We start from the raw sequence: 20,342 nt of genomic DNA, 5'->3' as shown, positions 1-20,342 counted from the left end.
CACGTCGGGAGATCCTTGGTCGCCAAAGTAGAGGGAACGAAGCGGTTTTCATGATAACTTCTCTCTCGGTCTCATATCACCAGGCATCAAGACTCTCCAGTTGAAAAGCACTGACCGCCTCTCTTATGCTCTTTGAAAGGGATTCCTTGTCTTTGTCTCCTACACAGCATCTACTCTAGCTCTTATCTTCTTTTAGGTTCTCGCCGAAACTCGAGAAACGAACCCCGATATCTCTCTCTAGTGCATTGAAGCACCTGGTCAGTGTCTTTATTGCTCTTGTGAGGCCTCCCCACCTGTAAAGAGTCGAGGCTGACCAACCACCACATCCCCACTTAAAAGCGAACTTGGTCGCAAGCTTTAAGCGCTTGTTTGCTTCTCTCTTCTACTTACTGACAGCATTACAGTAGTCGGTCGTTCTCTCCTCGGTTTTCCCTCCTCGATCCTCTCCCCATAGTCTCCCATCCTTTTCACATCTCCAGCAACTTGCGAGCTTGCAACAGTAAACTCAAGGGGCGCCACTGTACGGGCCAAAGGGCCACCGGCTACTGACTGGCGCGTGGTCTGACTACAACATCTGTGATCACCTCCGCCTACGCGACTGGCCGCCAGTTCACCCGCAAGCCCGCAAGTTCGCGTGACACGACACGCTCCCGTGAAACGACGCACGAGGCTCAAACGAGCCTCCAAAGCGTCTTACATCTAAGAATTGTGTGAACACTACTTACCTATACTTACATTTATGGACTAATTTAATAATAAATATCGGATAATTATCTAAGCTAATTAATAAAACAAGTTCTGTGTGTTTACTTACTTTTTTTTTTTTTAATTCTTACTACCCTTCAAAAGCTCCAAGGACAATTGTTATCTTGCATCCTAAGTGTTGAAGATTCCGTGACTAGAGGTGAGTAATTCGGGATTCAAATTATTAAGATTCATATTATTTTATACAGATTTCATTTTTTTTACACCAGCGATTTATTATTAAAAATAAAATTTTTTTTTTTTTTTATTCTGGTTAATTTAAAAAATTTGAGTTTTCAAATGAGCAAAAATCAGCAAGTGGAAAGTTGTGAAAATTGTGAGTGACTGTGTACTTCAATGGATAAACCGTCGCTACAACTTGACAGTCAATGGGATTGTGAATAATTTTACGTTGGTTGTAAAAAGTGTTGTGACTATGGAAATAGTGAATTACAAACAAGTTATTCAAATTTCACATGCAGTGACACAAATTTTTTGAAAAAAAAAAAAAATTAATTTGTGACGTGAATTATTTATAAAATTACGATGAAAATTTTATTGACATTAATTTGCATAAAAATTACAACCATACGTGGAATGGAATTATAAAACAAGTGATATAAATTTAGACATTAATAAGGGTTAATTAATTTTTTTTTAATTAATGGAAAATGACTTGATTTTTTAATTATTGTAATTGACTTTAATTTCAATGTGAAATAAATTTTATAAAAAAAAGACTTTTTAAAATCAGTGGAATTTAAAAAAAAGGAACTTAAAAGGCGGTATTTGTTCAGAAGGAGGTACGGCCGTATTAGTCAGACTCAAGTGTGCCGACGGTGGTCCGACGGCAAGCGATTAAAACATTTTTTGATTTTTGTTCATTAAATACACGGTTATATTGTTTGTATATATACATATATGTGTATATTATTTAAAAAAAGACATGTGATGACTAGTTGCAATAAAAAGAGTTAAACATTGGAATAGCTCGTGGTTAGAGTAAATTATATGGAAATAAAAAATTTGATAATTAAAAAAAAAAAAAAAAAAAAAAAAATTTAGTTGCATTGAAAAATATTTTTAATAAAAGTTTTGGTTTGAAAATTATAACTGGAGTTATTTCAATGTTTAGTAAACGAAATTTCAATAGAATTAATTGTAGAGGTGTGCAAATAATTGGAAAATTTGAATTATTTATATTAAATTGAATCGAATTATGTGATTTGAAGTCAAATCAAAGTTTTGAATATTTAAAATTTTTTGAGTTCGGAAATTTTGAAATTATTCGAATATTACGAATGATTCAACTTTTTTAATAATTCGAAAATATTCGAATATTTTTCAAGTGTTCAAATTATTCTGATTTTCAAATTATTTGAAAATTTTTTAAGCATTCGTTTTCAAAATATTCGAATATTTTCGAATTATTTGTAAGGTTTCGAATTATTCAAATTTTTTTAACAGTTAAAAAATATTCGAATTATGTTCAAGTTTTCAAATTATTTGAAAATTTCTCAAGTATTCGTTTTCGAATATTTGCGAATCATTCGTAATGATTCGAATTATTCGAAACTTTACAAATGATTCAAATTTTTTACAAGTTTTTCAATTATTCTAGTTGTCGAATAATTTAAAAATTTTTCAATTATTCTTAAATTTAGAAAATATTCGAATATTTTCAAATCATTCGTAATGTTTCGAATTATTCGAAACTTTACGAATGATTCAAATTTTTTAACAATTCAAAAATGTTTAAATTTTTTACAAGTTTTTCAATTATTTTAGTTGTCGAATAACTTGAAAATTTTTCAATTATTCGTAAGTTTTAAAGATGTTAAATCATTCGAATTTTCAATTCTCAAGTTTTCAAAATATTCGAATATTTTAAAATCATTCGCAAGGTTTTGATTTATTCGAACCTCTACAAATTTTTGAATTTTTCAAATAATTGAAAAATATTCAAATTATCATTTTTCAATTATTTTCAAGTTTTCAATTATTCGAAAAATTTCCCATTATTCTCAATTTTCCAAATCATTTGAAAATTTACAAATCCAAAAATTTTCTAGAATTGTCATATTTTTCTATAATTCAAATTTTCGTCAAAGTTAAATAGAACACAAACACTAATCTACAAGACCATTACTTCCGGTTACTTGAAAAATTAAATCTAATGATCAAATAAAATAAAATTTTTTGAAAACTGATCAGAATTTTCGTATTCGAGTCGAATAATTAAAAAATAAAAAATAATTCGTAAAATTAAAATTTATCAAATTTTCAAAAAATTCGAATTTTGAATGAAAAATTTGTCTTGCATTTGAACAGAAATCCCATAGTCGTAATTAATTCATTCCTCCAATGAGTGTCTGTCGTGATAAAAGACAATAAATTTCTAGATAAATATTTATATATTTAAATGCAACTTAAAACAATAAAATCGCAGATGAATACTTCAGTCATATAAGTATGATATCCTTGTGGTCAAACGGCGTTTAATATTAAATGAGAATCGGATAAATAATATAAAAACCGTTTGGTATACTGGTTAAGCTAGTAAGCAGTAGGGGATAAAAAGTTGTGTGACTGGTATATATTTATTCACAATGCATAGTAAATGTATGATGAGTCTGGGATCACCTGACAGAATTAACCGGTATTATACAATAACGGTCACTAGAATTAGATCGATTGTCCAGCGTAAATAACTTATAACGAGTTTAATCGCATTGCAAACAATTATCGGTGTAAATATACTGTCAATTGTTTATGTAAACAATTATAGAGAAGGGAGGGGCTGGAGTCAAAATTACACTTCCACAAAATTTTATAAAAAAAAAGTTTGCATTAAACATTCAAAAATCTATTTTTTAAATCTAATTCCGCATTATTTTGAATTTTTTTTTTTTTTTTTTTGTTCAACTTTTTCAAAAATCAAATGTCAGTTGAAAAATTTTTAAGACTTTCATTTTATGATAAAATTTTTTTTTTGCTTTGGATATTTTTTTTTTTTTTTGTAAATTATAAGAAAATTTAATTTAATCAAATTTATTTAATTTCCAGATTTTTTCACCTTTTTTCGGGGTTCCTATTTTGTCCGCAAAAAATGATTTTTTTTTTAACGGAAGCTGAAAATTTTTCTATTCCCTTTGAAGATTATAAAAAAAAATTTTAATCCCCGAAAACAGTATTTCCTTAATTATGAACCCCCCCCCCTCCTTTCCTAATCCTAATTTTGTGAATAGTAAAAAATATTTGCAAAAATATTAATTCGATCAATCGATTATTATTTATAAATTTTGAATTTTATAGCAGTACATATAATTAGATTGATATTAAAATTTACAAACTGAAAAATTTTAAAAATATTTCATTTTGTTTTCATGGTTTTAGAAATCGTGATTCAATACTTTGAAAATTGCGCGCGTAAATTTGAAATTTTTCCATTAAAATTATCTAGAAAAAAAGGATTTTTTAACACAAAAAATTTTCACTCGCTCCAAAAAATTTGTTCCATTCTTTAGGTCAAGTGAAAATTTTCTCAGGTCGAGAAAATTTTTTTGTGCCAAGAAATATTTTTTTTTCTATGTAGGCATTGATGTTTAAAATTTTGAAAAAAAATTAATAGTTTAATTAGTCGAAGTCAAAATTTGACATGAGTAACGTTTTATATCAAGAGTATGACAGATTACATAAAATAATTTCTGATTCATATAGCTTTTCGTAAAATTTTGATGAAAGTTATTTTCCCATATGCTAAATGATGTCAAATTGATTTTTTTTTCTTTAGCTGTTAGATTTAAAAAATTATTAATTGGTTAACTTTTCGAAATTTTCAAAGAAAAAAAACCTGAATAAGTAAATTTACTTATATGTCATGGTCATTCAATTAATCTCAGTCATTGATGTTAACTTAAAAATGTAAAAAAAAAAAAAAAATATTCTAAGACATCTCGAAAAAAAAATCAAATCAGTAAAAATCAAAATTTATATAATTCGTTTTGATGATTTTTTAAAAGTTTTTTATTTTGAATTTTTTACTATGGGATGTTAAGTTGAAATTTTTGGATGATAATTTCAAATGATGTCAAATTTCCATACGGCGAAAAATTACAAAAAAGTATTTTAATTTTCACAAATCTAAAAAAAAATTTCTAAGTTTCTTATTTACTCAAAAATAAAAAAAATCCATTTTAAAAAATTGATAAATATTTTCATGAAATATCACACATAAATATTTACAATAAAAAAAACTGACTTTGAAGATGTTCGTATTTCTCGACCAGTACATGAATGAGTAATGCACCGGAACGTAAAACAATAAAATCTCGGCTGATACTTGGAATTGTTATGATACACCGAGGAAAACTCTAATCGAAAAAAATAAAAACAGATAACAGAAATTGAATTTAAAAAAAAGTAAAAAGTAAAAAGAGGTTTGAAGGTTGCTCCGGAAAAAATAGTGAATCGGTGGTGACGGGAGGGATAGTTATAAAGAGAAAGGATTGAAATATGGCTCGAGAGGAAGAGGAAGAGAGAGAGAGAGAGAGAGAGAGTAAAAGACCGAAGGATTCAGTCAATTGCAAACAGTAAGGGATGTAGTTGGGGTGTCGGTGGGGATGAAAAACAAGTCGACAGGAGAGTGGGTTAACTGTAAAACCCGATTGTACGCGTTTTCATCTTAAGACGAGAGAAAAGAACGGCCAGAGGAGAAGGTGTCGCAGAAGAAGGGGTGATTGCACTGGAGTAGAGAAAGAGAGGGTAGTTGGTCCCGGCAAAGCCCGAGGGGTTGCATGCTGCGCGGGTGCCGTTGCTGGTGGACGCGAGAGGACGGCAGGAGAGGAAGCTGCTACTCAAAAGTCTGGAGGGGTTAAGAACTACCCTCGAAATGAGAGTGCGTTTGCGCTGGCAGCGTGGAGGTGGCATCGTGCTAAGGGTTGTTTCGCGGCCGACAGGGGTCTCGGAGGTGGGGGCGTCCCCGACTGCAGGGTTAGGGTGGTCTTTAGGTCTGTCAGTAGCAAAGCGGCCGCCTCATCATAAGGAGCTGCTGGCTGACCAGCTAGGCCGGAATCACTTAAGACGCGTTCCTTGTAATATAACCACCGCTACACGCGCCTTCCCCCCACCCTCCTCGGCCCCCAATCCCCGCATCTTCTCACATGCACGCGTGCCCCTATTCAGGTACACATATGACCACACCAGTGGCATCTCAGTCAATACGAACTCTATGGACACCAGACAGTGCATTCTTGGACTTATGAGTACACGTGTGTGTGTGAGAGTGTGTGTATGTGTGATAATAACCAACAACAACTACTTCACTTAAAGATCAAATAAACTAATAAATATATTAGACTTTTTCAATCCAAGTGATACTTTTACCTTCAATTAATTAATCAAGAATTACTAACTTACCTCGTGATAATTAAAAGGTGAGAAGAATACTAGTGGTACAGGAGTTTATAAATCAGTGCAGTAGATTTTTTCCTTACAGTCCCCCATCAATTATCAGTTACGATTATTATTAGATTTGCTAAATAGGCTGGGAAATTAGCACCCGGTGTTCGTGATCAAGGATCTACATGGTGATGTTAGGGGTGCTTGCTAATATATATCGGAATCACGCGCGTGCTCAAGGTCAAACGGAAAACGGTTGTCATGAAGCCACATGACCGAGTTTTGCATTCCTAGAATCAACCGTCGCTGCTAAGTACGAATGCTTCGAAACCCAGACTATCAATCAAGGGATGTCTTTACGTCTTACGTAATTTAAATCCATAGAATTAATTAGCTGCCGGCTGAAGTCTATTTTTAGAAAATTTATCAGAGCTATTTTTTTGAAGGCATGATAAATTTTATCAATAAGAGCAACAGCTAATGTATATATAGATACACATGTGTGCGTATGTGAGTGTGGGTGCGTATGTTCATTAACTCGTGATTAAAAAGAATGTAATAGTTTGATTATTGCTGTGAGATTGGGTATTAAAACTGTACACTACAATGGAGCATATGCTCGTACAAACATACATATATATATATACATCCTCATATATTTACAATAGCAGTAATTCAATTTTCTACCCTCATTATTTCTCACTAATGTCAATGTACCGTACACGTGGTTAATTATTACACATATTATTTTTTATTTTCAGTTCATTCATACATGATACATATATTTATTTATGGAAATATAATTTTATTTATGTTGTTTTGTGTTTATTTTTATTTTACTCCTTTATCCTAATCCCTGTTCATTTGTATTTTTATCATTTTCACCAGAATTTTTTTTTGAAGCCCACTTTTAGGTGAAACAAGTCGTAGGCGATCTGAAGGCAATTCTTTAATTACGGGATGTAGTTTTTGCTGGACGCTTTCAATGCATTACATTTTTTTGCAGTATGCTTTTTTATGGGATTAAAATAATGGGGAGAAATATTTTTAGATAGTGATGTCTCAGATAATGAAGTTTTGACATGTACACAGGAAGTTTGAAGAATTATTCTATGAGATAGTAGTTTTTTATAGTAGAATAGTATTGTTAGACAAGTTATGGAAATTAGTATCCGGTAAAGTCAAATCATGTTTTATTTTCGAAACTTTGCAGTAAAAAGCATTGTGTTAAAATCAAGGTAATCTGTGTGTTAGAATGGTACACACATTCGTGTTATTTTTTAACACAGACTACACTCAAGACCAAGTGTGTAATCAACATCAACACTTACCAAATAACATTGAAATGTCATAAACAATCTATAAATAATTAATACACCGTGAAATGTGTTTTAAATGACTATAGAAAACTATAGTTTCGCTTATGGCCTTAAACATAGAACACATCTAATATGTGTTAAAATAATACACTTGTAACACAATTGGTTTTAAAGTGCATGTGTTCAAATTTCGATACGGAATTTAGATTCAAATTTTGACATGAAATTTAGATTCAAATTTTAGTACGAAGTTTAGGTTTAAATTTTGATACGAAGTTTAGGTTTAAATTTTGATACGAAGTTTATGTTCAAATTTCGATACGAAATTTAGGTTCTAATTTCGACATAAGATTTGTATTCAAATTTTGGTAAAAAATTTAGGTTCAAATTTTGATACAAAGTTTAGATTCAAATTTTGATACAAAGTTTAGGTTCTAATTTCGACATAAGATTTGTATTCAAATTTTGATAAGAAATTCGGGTCCAAATTTTGATACAAAGTTTAGGTTCTAATTTCGACACAAGATTTGTATTCAAATTTCGATACGAAATTCGGGTCCAAATTTTGATACAAAGTTTAGGTTCTAATTTTGAAACAAAGTTTAGGTTCTAATTTCGACACAAGATTTGTATTCAAATTTCGATACGAAATTCGGGTCCAAATTTTGATACAAAGTTTAGGTTCTAATTTTGATACAAAGTTTAGGTTCTAATTTCGACACAAGATTTGCATTCAAATTTTGATAAGAAAATTGAGGTTCAAATTTCGATACGGAATTCGGGTTTAAATTTTGATACGAAATTTAGGTTCAAATTTCGGTATGAAAATAGTGTTCAAATTTCGGTATGAAAATAGTGTTCAAATTTCGATATGAAAATAGTGTTCAAATTTCGATATGAAAATTGTTTTCAAATTTTAACACCAAATTCGGGTAATATGAAAAGTAAATTGAATACTCTTTCAAAGTTAGGTGACACGAAAGTTTTACATTTTATTTTTGTACCATGGGAATTATTATATATTGTTTTGAAGACATCAAAAGTGAAGACAATTATTATTAAACATTAAACTATTTCTTGATAGTAAACAATTTTTTATTCGAGTCGATTAAACAAAAATACCGAATATTTCATAGCAGTTGCGAAATTTCGTTAAATAAACATTGAATACAAGCTGCCTTATCTGAATATTCAAAGGGATGATTGGAAAAAACTAGTGTTATTAACAACCCTCTCTAACACACGTGCGGGGTTGAAGTGAGATCACATCGGCCTACCGGTACTATGTCGCAGTGCTGCCGCCATATAATTAGTAAATGGTATTGTTCTAATTGATCGGACTAATATTGAGATAACTATAGAATATTTATCTGTAAATTTAATTCACTTAAATAGATCAGATCCAAAAATATTAAAAATAAAAAAAAAACAGACGTAGAAATTTTTATTACTCATTTCTATAAGACTCTAGAATAAATTGATATTTTTTTGCAATATTTTTCTCAAAATACAAAAAACCAAACGGTCAGAACTTGAAGAAACGCACGAACAATAAACTCTCTCGTACATTCTCTTGACTCGACGCTAAGTAGAAAAGGCCTTCGACCTTAGAACCAGTATCCAGAGCAGCTGTTTCTGTTGTTTAGTTTATTATTTACCTTTCTTACCCCTTTTTTGTTAATGCTTGCCGAAAGTTACCAACATCTGCTTTATGCTGAGGACAAACAGCCAGCAGTCATACAGCACTGCTTAACTGCAACAATATATTTTAATTCAAATTCGCTACACTGATTAGAGCATCGCTTATTCATATGATTTTTTCGAAATTTGGAGAAAACACAAAATATAAAATTTACTATCTTTTCTTTAGTTTTATTTTGGAAATTTTTACCAGCCAGTAATTGATTATGCGAAATCAGAATATTCGTAAAAAATAAAATGAAAGCAATGAAAAAAAAATTATAATCAAAGGAAAGTTGAAAAAAAAAGTTGAGTGCATTCAATAGCAAAATGTACATGCAATCGTTTAGTAACGACAAAATATAGGGTAGAAGTACCATTTATGGCCACTGCTCCATTTTCGGACATTCAATATTTTATTTTAATTAACGGAAACGTATTAAAAAAAAAAAAACCGTTTAATAGTGGGATAAAAGTGTCTCTTAACACATTTTATAAGTTAGGCATGTTATTGACTTTTTATTGCAAATTATTTTGTTTGAAATTTTTAAGTGGCCAAAATAAGTCCTAAAGTGGTCAAAAATGGTACTTTGATTCCTAAGCATGCTAATTTTGCAAAATAAATTATAATTTATTTATTCAAATATAAGATGTTTTAAGTAGTTACGCCTTACGTCACGTAATTTTCTAACCTATCAGTACTAAAGTGAACGAAAAAAGCCGAAAATTCCCGAACAAACTCGAATTTCAAAGATTTTTATGAAATTTTCATGTTATAGGATTTTGCAAAAAAATGTAATCTTAAAATTTTGATTGATGAATTTTCTAGGCCTAGTTTTTGTAAATATTTTCGAGCTATATCATGATACGTCAGAAAAAATCACTGTCCGAAATAAGTAGAATCTAACTTGAAAACCGTTTGTGGAATTAATTTATCGTGGGATGACAAGAAATTTCATATTGGATTAGCAGCTTAGATATATATATTATGCTAGGCACAAGTAAGTTTTAAGGATTTAAGGTTCGTGATAGAATTTCGTAATTACAAATTTATACTGAATTTAGTCCCAAGAGAGACAAAGAAAATGGTGAGGATTTCAAAGTTACCATCTCTTATCTTCAATTTAACGTTAAGGATGACAGTTCATGCTTTAAAGTCTTAAATTGTGATTTAATTATGTATACTGCTTTATGAAACGCATTTTAGAAAATCATATTCTATGATATATTAATTAACTATAAAACAAAAAAAAAATATTGGAAAATCCTAGTCTACACCTCAATCGCTAATTTTGTAATCATAATTTTTTTCAAATATCCCGCCTTTTTGTCTTAGATGTCGCTCCTTTTTTTGATCCTACTGTCACGCTAGTGCTGCTGCCAGTAGTCGGAGAGAAAAAAGACAAAAATAATAACAACAGTAAAAATTCTATGGCAAAAGACCTATGTCAGAAATAATTATCCCTAATACGCGATAAAATTAAAAAAAAAGTTAAGCATCAATGATCTTTTATCGGCAGTAAAATAATTTTATTATAATACACACATAACTATACGCGCACTTTTGGGCTCTTATCCAAATTACCCTAGATTCTAAATTCGTCCGAGGGGAGGATTCGCAGAGGTTATTCAAGGCGTTATATCTTGGCAAGCATACAGGGTGAGAATCACAGACGTTCCCAAATGGCACGGCAGTTATGTCAGGGATTTCTCAAGTTTTGAACGTCCATGCCGTGACGTCTTAACCGACGGCTTACGAACGCGATGAGAAAGTTTCGACCATGCAATCGTCGGTAGAGACTTCTCATGGGTTTAAAATATATCCAGAGATTATCCAAGATATATCTTTTGTTATTAATACACTAAATACTCATCCAGTCGATATTTTAATTATTTAATAATTTTTCATACAAAGTTATATATTTTATTAATTAATCACTCAATAGTTGTAACAATAACAGGAAATTAATTTTATAGATTTTATCAAATTCTAGATCCGTGAATTTTAAAAGTTATATCAAGTGCTATAAAATAATAGCATTAATCAGAAAAAAACTCTAGGGCTCGAAATCGTGGTAAAAATAGCAGAGTAAAATATTAGTATAAAGTGAGGTTAGGCTTTTTGTTTTTTTTTTTTTTTCATATTTATAACGAGTACGGAAATGATTACTAACTCCCTCTACATAAATTCCAGCGAAATAATTTTTTACTATTTTAAGCAAAAAAAAGCATCAATTTTTCCACGAGCATTTTTGAGCTCGTTGGGCTCAAAACAATAATCCCAGCCTATAAAGTAAACTGTAGTCACAATTTGATTCTAAGAAATTACCATAATTTTCAAAAGTAATTCACATATATAATGATATAAATGTATATGTGAAAATAAAGGACCCAAGTGTGTGGGAATGGTGTAAGTAGAACGTTCCTGTGGTCGCTCAGCTCCTAACCATCTTAATTATTAAATGAATAGGCTCGCACGGCAATTGCAATAACGCTGTAACGAGAAACGTAATGTTAGGGTTTTCAAGTACGCATCACGTTTCATAGTCACAGTATCATTGTCATATTTAAGCTACTGTCATATAAAGAGGAAAAATAAAAAAAGGTTATGAAATTACGAAATAAATTATAGGCAAATAGGCGTGAATGTGACTCGGGATAATTTTGCCTGAATGATAAAAAAATTTATATAATAAAAAGTAGAGGGTATATATTCTTAAGAGAAGCTAATAAAGCGGGACTGCACTATAAAAAAAAAAAAAAAAAAAAAAAAGGAAAAGAAAACAGGAAAGAATTTCTGGCGAAAGAAAAGCGCGTCTCCGGACAAACGTAACGACTCAGGTTGCGCGTGAACGCTTCGTTAGGGGGATGAAAAAAAAGCAAAGGACGGTGACGATGAAATACAAGGAGAAAGATTTGTCCAAGAGATTGTATAGTATATACTGTTTTACTACCAAAGAGAAAGAAATAGAAAGAATAAAAGAAAGAAAATAATAAGAGAGATAGAATAAAGGAGCGAGAGAGAGAGACAGAAGAAAAGTGAGTAAGGTGCCCCATGTTGGAGCGTAGATGCATACTAATTACGAAGGTTATTGTTTCGTCCGTTGTGTAAAGACGTGCTAATTACATCATGAGAAAAAACTTTTAAAACCGCGACCTCTCACCTTCAGGGTAAATAAAACACCCATGCGTCTCTTGTTTTATTTTTTCGAGGGTAGCCTTTAACAGAATTCAAGCTCTTCGTCATTCTTTACAGTGACATGTGCCCTTTTCTTCTTCCTCTGCTTTTTAATATCTCGCCTACCTCGTAGGTATCGAATGAGTCAAGTGAAAGCATCATTATTCTATCCTACTTCTCTATTTTTGTTATTTTATTTTAAAACAATCATTTTATCATGCGCTCATATGCATGTTACCTTTTTTTTACAACCATTTGTATTTATAATATGATTGACATCAATTTTTAAAATAATAGATACTCGTAAAAAATATATTTTTATAAAATTTTATAGACAGTAATTATTCAAAAAAAAAAAAAAATCTAATAAGACATTATATTGTGTTTAATGAATGAGGACACTATTAAGATAGAATAATCATGTTTTTTATTGATGAAAAAATTCCGACGACTGTTAGGCTCGAACCTGGATCCTTCCGATTCCAAGTCCCTGCTGTTATCCGATACGCTAACCCACGTACTTGATCGCATATGAGTAAATCGAATTTTATGAAATTTTTTCTAATTTAGCACTATTCCGTGAAATTTTACAAGACTACAAAAGTTATTTTGAATACCGGAATTGAACTTATGAATTTTTTTAATAATTAATGGAATTTCTCCAAATTTTATGAAATTCTGTAATATTTCATAAGACTCTATAGGAAAAGAGGGGGGGGCTCCCAAATTTGAAGGGGTTCATTTTGACCCCAAATCAGTGAAGCACAAAATTTTAAGTAGCCCTCCCCACCCTTCCTCTATCAGGGGAGAGTGGGGAAAAATGGACCCTCGGGGGCAAAATGGGCTGATATTTATATTACATATAAGCCCTCATTTTTTAAGGAGCCCATTTTACCCCCTTCTTTCTCCCATATTCTGTATAGTAAAATTTTATGCAATATGATACGATTTTAGTGTAAAATTCTATAAAACTGTGTAAAAAGACTATTTCATCGAATATATTCATTTTTATTCATTCCTTGATAATAATATCGTATTGACACGTCTGTAAATATTTTTGATGTTTCAGATTGACGAATGACGCCCTAACGGAGCACCGGCTGGTACGCGGGTACCGGGTCAAAAGAGGTAAGTCCAAATATAGATCGTTCCAGACGACACTTAGTTTTTATACAAGTGTTAAATAGACTGATATTTAGATAAGGTTAATCATTGCATATGTCCATCTATTTTTCATCTGTCGGAGACAGTCGTGGGAAAAGAAGGAGACAGTCCATAACTACCGGTGGACCTTGTCCTGGATAATTCCGTAATTCGACACTAGATACCGTCGCTCTCGACGAGAGGTTTAAAGAAAGACAGAGAGTATTCACCCCAATGATTAAGTCGCAACCCAATTGCATCACTTAATATATCAAATTTAATCAAACAGAAAGACTACAAGTCAATCAATTTTAACGTCTTTTAGATATCGAACAAAAATAATATGAATTTGTTATAAAAATATAAATGCATTATCGATTGTCTTCAAGTCTATTAAGGCAATTAGAAGTATTTTATCTGAATTATTGATAAATCGAAGGAGAATTTACGAAATAATCTCGGAAAATACTCATGGATAAAAAGGGGATCGAGTTATGAGCGTAAATATTTAAAATCGAAGATATTCGTTTGATTCTGCTTTACTTGAAGAGTCATTTCAAAAGCGAGAAGCTATCAGAGAATCTGAAAAAAAAAAATGAAGAACTGAAAGAAACAAAAGAATCTTTAGAGTTTTAAATGCATTTTTCATTCTCATTATACTTTAACTCAAGTATAGACACAATATTCGTATATATAGCTGTACTTCTTGCGTGTTACCGTTATTTCTTTTCATTTTAACATCCGAGAGCATGTCCGTGTCCACAGAACATCCGTGTATGTCTCTATAACCGCATCTGGAGGAGACAAGTGCATTAAAATCTCGGGCGTTAGTTCAAGCGTCAAACGACAGGAGATGGGGTAAAGTCGCAGAAAGTATCCACAAAGGAATGCAAAGTAAGAACCCGCCCCTTCTCGTGCCGCTACTCTTTCTCCTTTTCCGACAACATATTATACTCACCCGCAGGTTACAATGTACTAACATACAAGGTATTTTCTTTTTTTCTATCAGTCTTCTTTCCTCACATTCTGCTTTTTTACATCTTTTTTCTCTCTTCGCTTGTAATTGTTTTCTCATCCCGACGATATGAGATCGTATTCTCGGCAGGGTTGAGACGACAAGTGAGACGTGATAAAAGTTCTCAGGCGTTTTTTATTATCCGGAAAAAATACTGATGAATTTCGTCTGTTGATATGACGTATGGGATCAGACTAAAAATAATTATTTAATTATACATTTTTTTGTATCATGAAAAGTATTGCGTATCTGTGGTAAAAACGGTCCGTGTTCAATTTTTTGTGTTAAATAAAACAAATTCAATGTTACTTTGAAATTATAGATTAATCTATTTAACCTTAAAAAAGTTATAAATTATTCCCAAATTTTATGTTCAAATTTAAACACTAATTTTGTATCGAAATTTGAGTACAGAGTCCATGTCGAAATTTGAACATAAGTTTCATGTCAAAATTCGAACATAAATTTTGTATCAAAATTTAAACACTAATTTTGTATCGAAATTTGAACACTAATTTCATATCAAAATTCGAACACTAATTTTGTATCGAAATTTGAGTACAGAGTCCATGTCGAAATTTGAACATAAGTTTCATGTCAAAATTCAAACATAAATTTTGTATCAAAATTTAAACACTAATTTTGTATCGAAATTTGAACACTAATTTTGAATCGAAATTTGAACACTAATTTCATATCAAAATTCGAACACTAATTTTGTATCGAAATTTGAGTGCAGAGTCCATGTCGAAATTTGAACACAAGTTTCATGTCAAAATTTGAACATAAATTTTGTATCAAAATTTAAACACTAATTTTGTATCGAAATTTGAACACTAATTTTGTATCGAAATTTGAACACTAATTTTGTATCGAAATTTGAACACAAGTTTCATGTCAAAATTTGAACGTAAATTTTGTATCAAAATTTAAACACTAATTTTGTATCGAAATTTGAACACTAATTTCATATCAAAATTCGAACACTAATTTTGTATCGAAATTTGAGTACAGAGTCCATGTCGAAATTTGAACATAAGTTTCATGTCAAAATTCAAACATAAATTTTGTATCAAAATTTAAACACTAATTTTGTATCGAAATTTGAACACTAATTTTGAATCGAAATTTGAACACTAATTTCATATCAAAATTCGAACACTAATTTTGTATCGAAATTTGAGTGCAGAGTCCATGTCGAAATTTGAACACAAGTTTCATGTCAAAATTTGAACATAAATTTTGTATCAAAATTTAAACACTAATTTTGTATCGAAATTTGAACACTAATTTTGTATCGAAATTTGAACACTAATTTTGTATCGAAATTTGAACACTAATTTTGTATCGAAATTTGAACACAAGTTTCATGTCAAAATTTGAACGTAAATTTTGTATCAAAATTTAAACACTAATTTTGTATCGAAATTTGAACACTAATTTTGTATCGAAATTTGAACACTAATTCTGTATCGAAATTTGAACATAAATTTTGTATCAAAATTTAAACACTAATTTTGTATCGAAATTTGAACACTAATTTTGTATCGAAATTTGAACACTAATTCTGTATCGAAATTTGAGCATAGAATACGTCTCAAAATTTGAACACAAATTTCGTATCGAAATTTGAACATGAATTTTGTATCTAAAGTTGAACAGTAATTCTTTATCGAAATTTGATCATAGAATACGTGTCGAAATTTGAACACGAATTTCATATCGAAATTTGAACACAAATTTCGTATCAAAATTTGAACATGAGTTTTGTATTTAAATTTGAACACTAGTTCTTTATCAAAATTTGAGCATAAAATACGTGTCGAAATTTGAATACAAATATTATATCTAAATTTGAACAGTAATTCTGTATCGAAATTTGAGCATAGAATACGTGTTGAAATTTGAACATGAATTTTGTATCTAAATTTGAACACAAATTTCGTATCAAAATTTGAACATGAGTTTTGTATTTAAATTTGAACACTAGTTCTTTATCAAAATTTGAGCATAAAATACGTGTCGAAATTTGAATACAAATATTATATCTAAATTTGAACAGTAATTCTGTATCGAAATTTGAGCATAGAATACGTGTTGAAATTTGAACATGAATTTTGTATCTAAATTTGAACAGTAATTCTTTATCGAAATTTGAGCATAGAATACGTGTCGAAATTTGAACACAAATTTCATATCAAAATTTGAACACAAATTTCATGTCAAAATTTGAACATAAAGTTTGTGTTAAAAAATAATCCAAATATTGTGGACCGTTTTTAACCCACAGATTGTGTTGATTTAAACACAATACTTATTCTGCGTAAGTATAGATCTGATAATTGACGCCCTTCCGTCCGAGATACAATATACAAATAATGTTATTAAGTTTCCGGTAAAAAGTAAGTATTCCGGATACTAACAAAGTACTAATCTATAGTCACTTGCAGTCCTACAACATGTAAACATGAATAACAATAAGAGAATAATAGAGTTGTACGCATATACATATACAAAGCGCGAGGCCACGAATCCGTGACGAAATAGTGTGTAGATCAAAGACACGAATGATGGCAACAATGTCGATGACGCCTATGCACAATAACTGCGGCTAGAAGGATGATCGTCCACGTTCTCCCGGAATGATCGAAAATTCCTCATTCAAAGCACACATAGCTACGAACAAACCGGATCTTCGGTGTTGCGAGTTGCTCCCAGTGATTGGATTCTCTTCGATTGTCACTCACTGACTGGCTCATAAATAAAGAATCACTATTACCTGAGAGATTCATTTAACTACAGGATGTCTCCTCCTATGCATTTAAAAGGCTACAGAAAATGAGGATTCGCGGTAATTATGCATGTGGATCACGCGAGGTCGAAATAATAATTTTATATCCATATATATTTATTTATGTTATGATTCGAAAATTATCATCATTAGAACTTGAGCAAGCAAATCTTAGGAAAAACATCATTATCTAATACAAGGAATTTTAATCAATGAGAAAAATTTGAAAATTGACTTCAATGAGGAGTCATTGTTTACTTCTTTTATTCGAGTGCTGTAACTGCACGTGCAACAATTGAGATTAAATCAGCTCAAGGCCAATACCAATCATGTAAGCCAGTAAAATTCCTCATATCTACAAGTGCTCATTCAATTAAACATACCAGCGTTTTTTATCGTCGAGAACAATGCGAGTCATCTTTCTATCGAATATTAATGGAAAATTTTATCGATGACATGATACTGCTAGTCCCGAAATTTTTCAGTCATTGACATAAAATGTTCCAGAAATCATTTTTGAGCTCAGATTTTTTTTAGAACAGTACTTACACAGAAAAAGAGTACTGAAAACAGACCTTATGCATTTCGACATAATACTAATTATTTAAAATTGCGCCTCAAATAGATGCTTATTAATTACATTATCAAGTGAATCGATAACTTCTCGATAATCGCCGTAATCGAATACCCAATTAATCAATTAGCATCCCTGTGTATTAATTTGTCATGGAAATTATTTGAATAAATGTTTCGAAGCCAAGAATACTATATATGAGAAAGTATATATTTATACTTTTTTTCGTGAGCCGAATGAAAAAAAAAAAGAAAGATAATAAACAACGAAAAATTGTACGGCTCGATAAGTCTATTGTTATTGTAGGAGCATAAGTTGTCTCATTCTGTTTTTGTTTCTTTTTTAGTTTTTGAAAATATTCAGTATCATTTTGAAGTACAACTGTACTGTCGATCTTCTTGTTGTCTCATACTTGTATAATAAGTGTACACTGAAAGCGAAGGCATGCCGTGAAGACTTGTTAGATATGACATATCTCATTGAACGATTTCCGGTTCCTGTTCAAGGAGAGTCTGCTCATAAAGATAAATTATTATCTTTCAACAGCCTCCGTTTTTTTTTTCATAAATAGCAAAGTCTTTCCTTTGTTACCACAAGTAAAAATGAGTAATTCAATATATTTAATCATAAAAAACTAAATGACATTCTCGGTTTTTTTTCTTCTGTGCAAATATTCTGTAATATGAAATAGTGCAAATAAACTCTTTTGGATTTGAAATAGTGAAAATAGTGACTATTCACTGTTTACTAGTGAAAAGTCTTCCACTATTTGAATTAGTGACATAAGGTACCGGCGGGTAATAAGGCCTAGCTAGGGAGATTTTGAATAGAATCGAAAGTTGCAAGACCCTTCTACTAGAGTAGCCTTTAGCGGAGGCGGTTATTTTAAATATCATTTCTGTCAGGCCTTATTACCCACGGGTACCTGATTTTTGGCAATAAGTGACTATTTTTTAGAGAAATCTATTATCCTATGATACGTTAGATATTTTGAGCCTTATCTTAAAGATAGTATTAGCTGATGTTAATTGTTTATAGCTGATTGATAATTGTTTACTTACTTTTTGGCAGAATATTTGTGAGTGGATTGAATATAGAATTTAATGAAAAAGATATCTTATTTAAATGACAAGGGGTTTCTTTACCTGAGAGATCACTCACAGCCGTGACCAGTCGTCTCTCATAATTCATAATATAAAACAATATTGATTAGTTTTTCAATGCGGGTGGATTATGGGGTGGTCGTTCGAGGGCGGTAGGACGGTTCACGATGCATTGTGCCTACCGCGTCCGGTCAAACTTTTCATCGTCCCTCGGTGCGCATTCGCCCCTTCATCCACTACCTCGCGCCTGCTCCGCGTATCTCACTCTTATTCTCTTGTGTACGTTTTTCTTGCTATCTTTCTCATTCTCATCGACTGTTCGTACACTCTTCGCTCCCTCAGCGCATTCTCAGTCGATAATTATTGCAGTCCGTCTCCATTCCCGTTGCGTCTTTCTTCTCCATGACGACGTCAAGCTTTTCAAAGCTCCCTTGACTTCTGTACAGAGTTAGGGGGACAGAGATGTATAAGTGTATGCATAACCATTGGCATTTGTGGCAACCACAGGGACATAACATTGAGATATTGAGAAACTCAATGGTACGGTTGTCGGCGTAAGTTTGTGTGTATCGTTAAATTACGATTGATGTGAGAAAAGAGAGTACGAGCAAGAGAGAATAGAGAAATGCATAACATGCGGCCCCGATCAATCTATACGCGTCTTGTGTAACCGAGAAGCTTCATTATTGAAGTCAGTTCACGGAAGTGGACAGTCTGAAGTAGAGAATAGCTCACAGCATCAGAAAGAGATAGAGGGATGAGAAAAGAAAGACACTAGAGTATATGGTCACTTTGAAAAGCGTCGCGACGTGCTCGTGCATCGGTTGAGTGAAAAACTCTAAGGGACAAGCTCACTTGCCTGTGAAATATTTCCTTCTCAATATATAGATAAAAAATATAACACAGGTTAAATAATGTAACGATAATGAAAAATTATCATACGATCACGTTTACTTTTATTATTAACTTATTTAGGTTTAAAAATAATTTTTTACAAATTACGGCTATCACTGAAATTTCGTTTCAAATTTAACAGGTTGCTCAGGTCGAATAATACCTTTTCTGTAGTAAATAATTTAACATACGGTTGGAAACTTGAGCATTTTTTGAGTAAACTTAACACAAGTATTAAATTTTGTTAAAAAATATGTTAAATCTATAATTTTTTGGAGTTTTAAATTTTTAGTCCATGTTGAAGAAGAAAACATTTTTTTGCAAAAAAATGGACAACTTAACACAGAAAGTGTTAAATTTTGTTAAAAAATATGTTAAATCTAAATTTTTTGGAGTTTCAAATTTTTAGTCCATGTTGAAGAAGAAAACATTTTTTTGCAAAAAAATGGACAACAACACAGAAAGTGTTGAATTTTGTTAAAAAATATGTTAAATCTAAAT

General features: G+C 31.2%; 1 long non-coding RNA gene across 1 annotated transcript in view; it reads left to right on the top strand.

The window, feature by feature from the left end:
* Positions 1-818: 818 nt before the first annotated feature.
* LOC128668385 (uncharacterized) overlaps positions 819-20,342 on the top strand; it is a 66,196-nt gene continuing 46,672 nt past the window's right edge. The window contains exons 1-2 of the long non-coding RNA XR_008404124.1: positions 819-904; positions 13,391-13,449. This is a non-coding gene — a long non-coding RNA (uncharacterized LOC128668385). The remainder of the gene's footprint in view (positions 905-13,390; positions 13,450-20,342) is intronic.

Source organism: Microplitis demolitor, chromosome 8 (genome assembly GCF_026212275.2).
Source record: "Microplitis demolitor isolate Queensland-Clemson2020A chromosome 8, iyMicDemo2.1a, whole genome shotgun sequence".
NCBI lineage: Eukaryota > Metazoa > Arthropoda > Insecta > Hymenoptera > Braconidae > Microplitis > Microplitis demolitor.
Note: the sequence above shows the minus strand (reverse complement) of the source record. Positions and strands in the feature narration are given on the sequence as shown.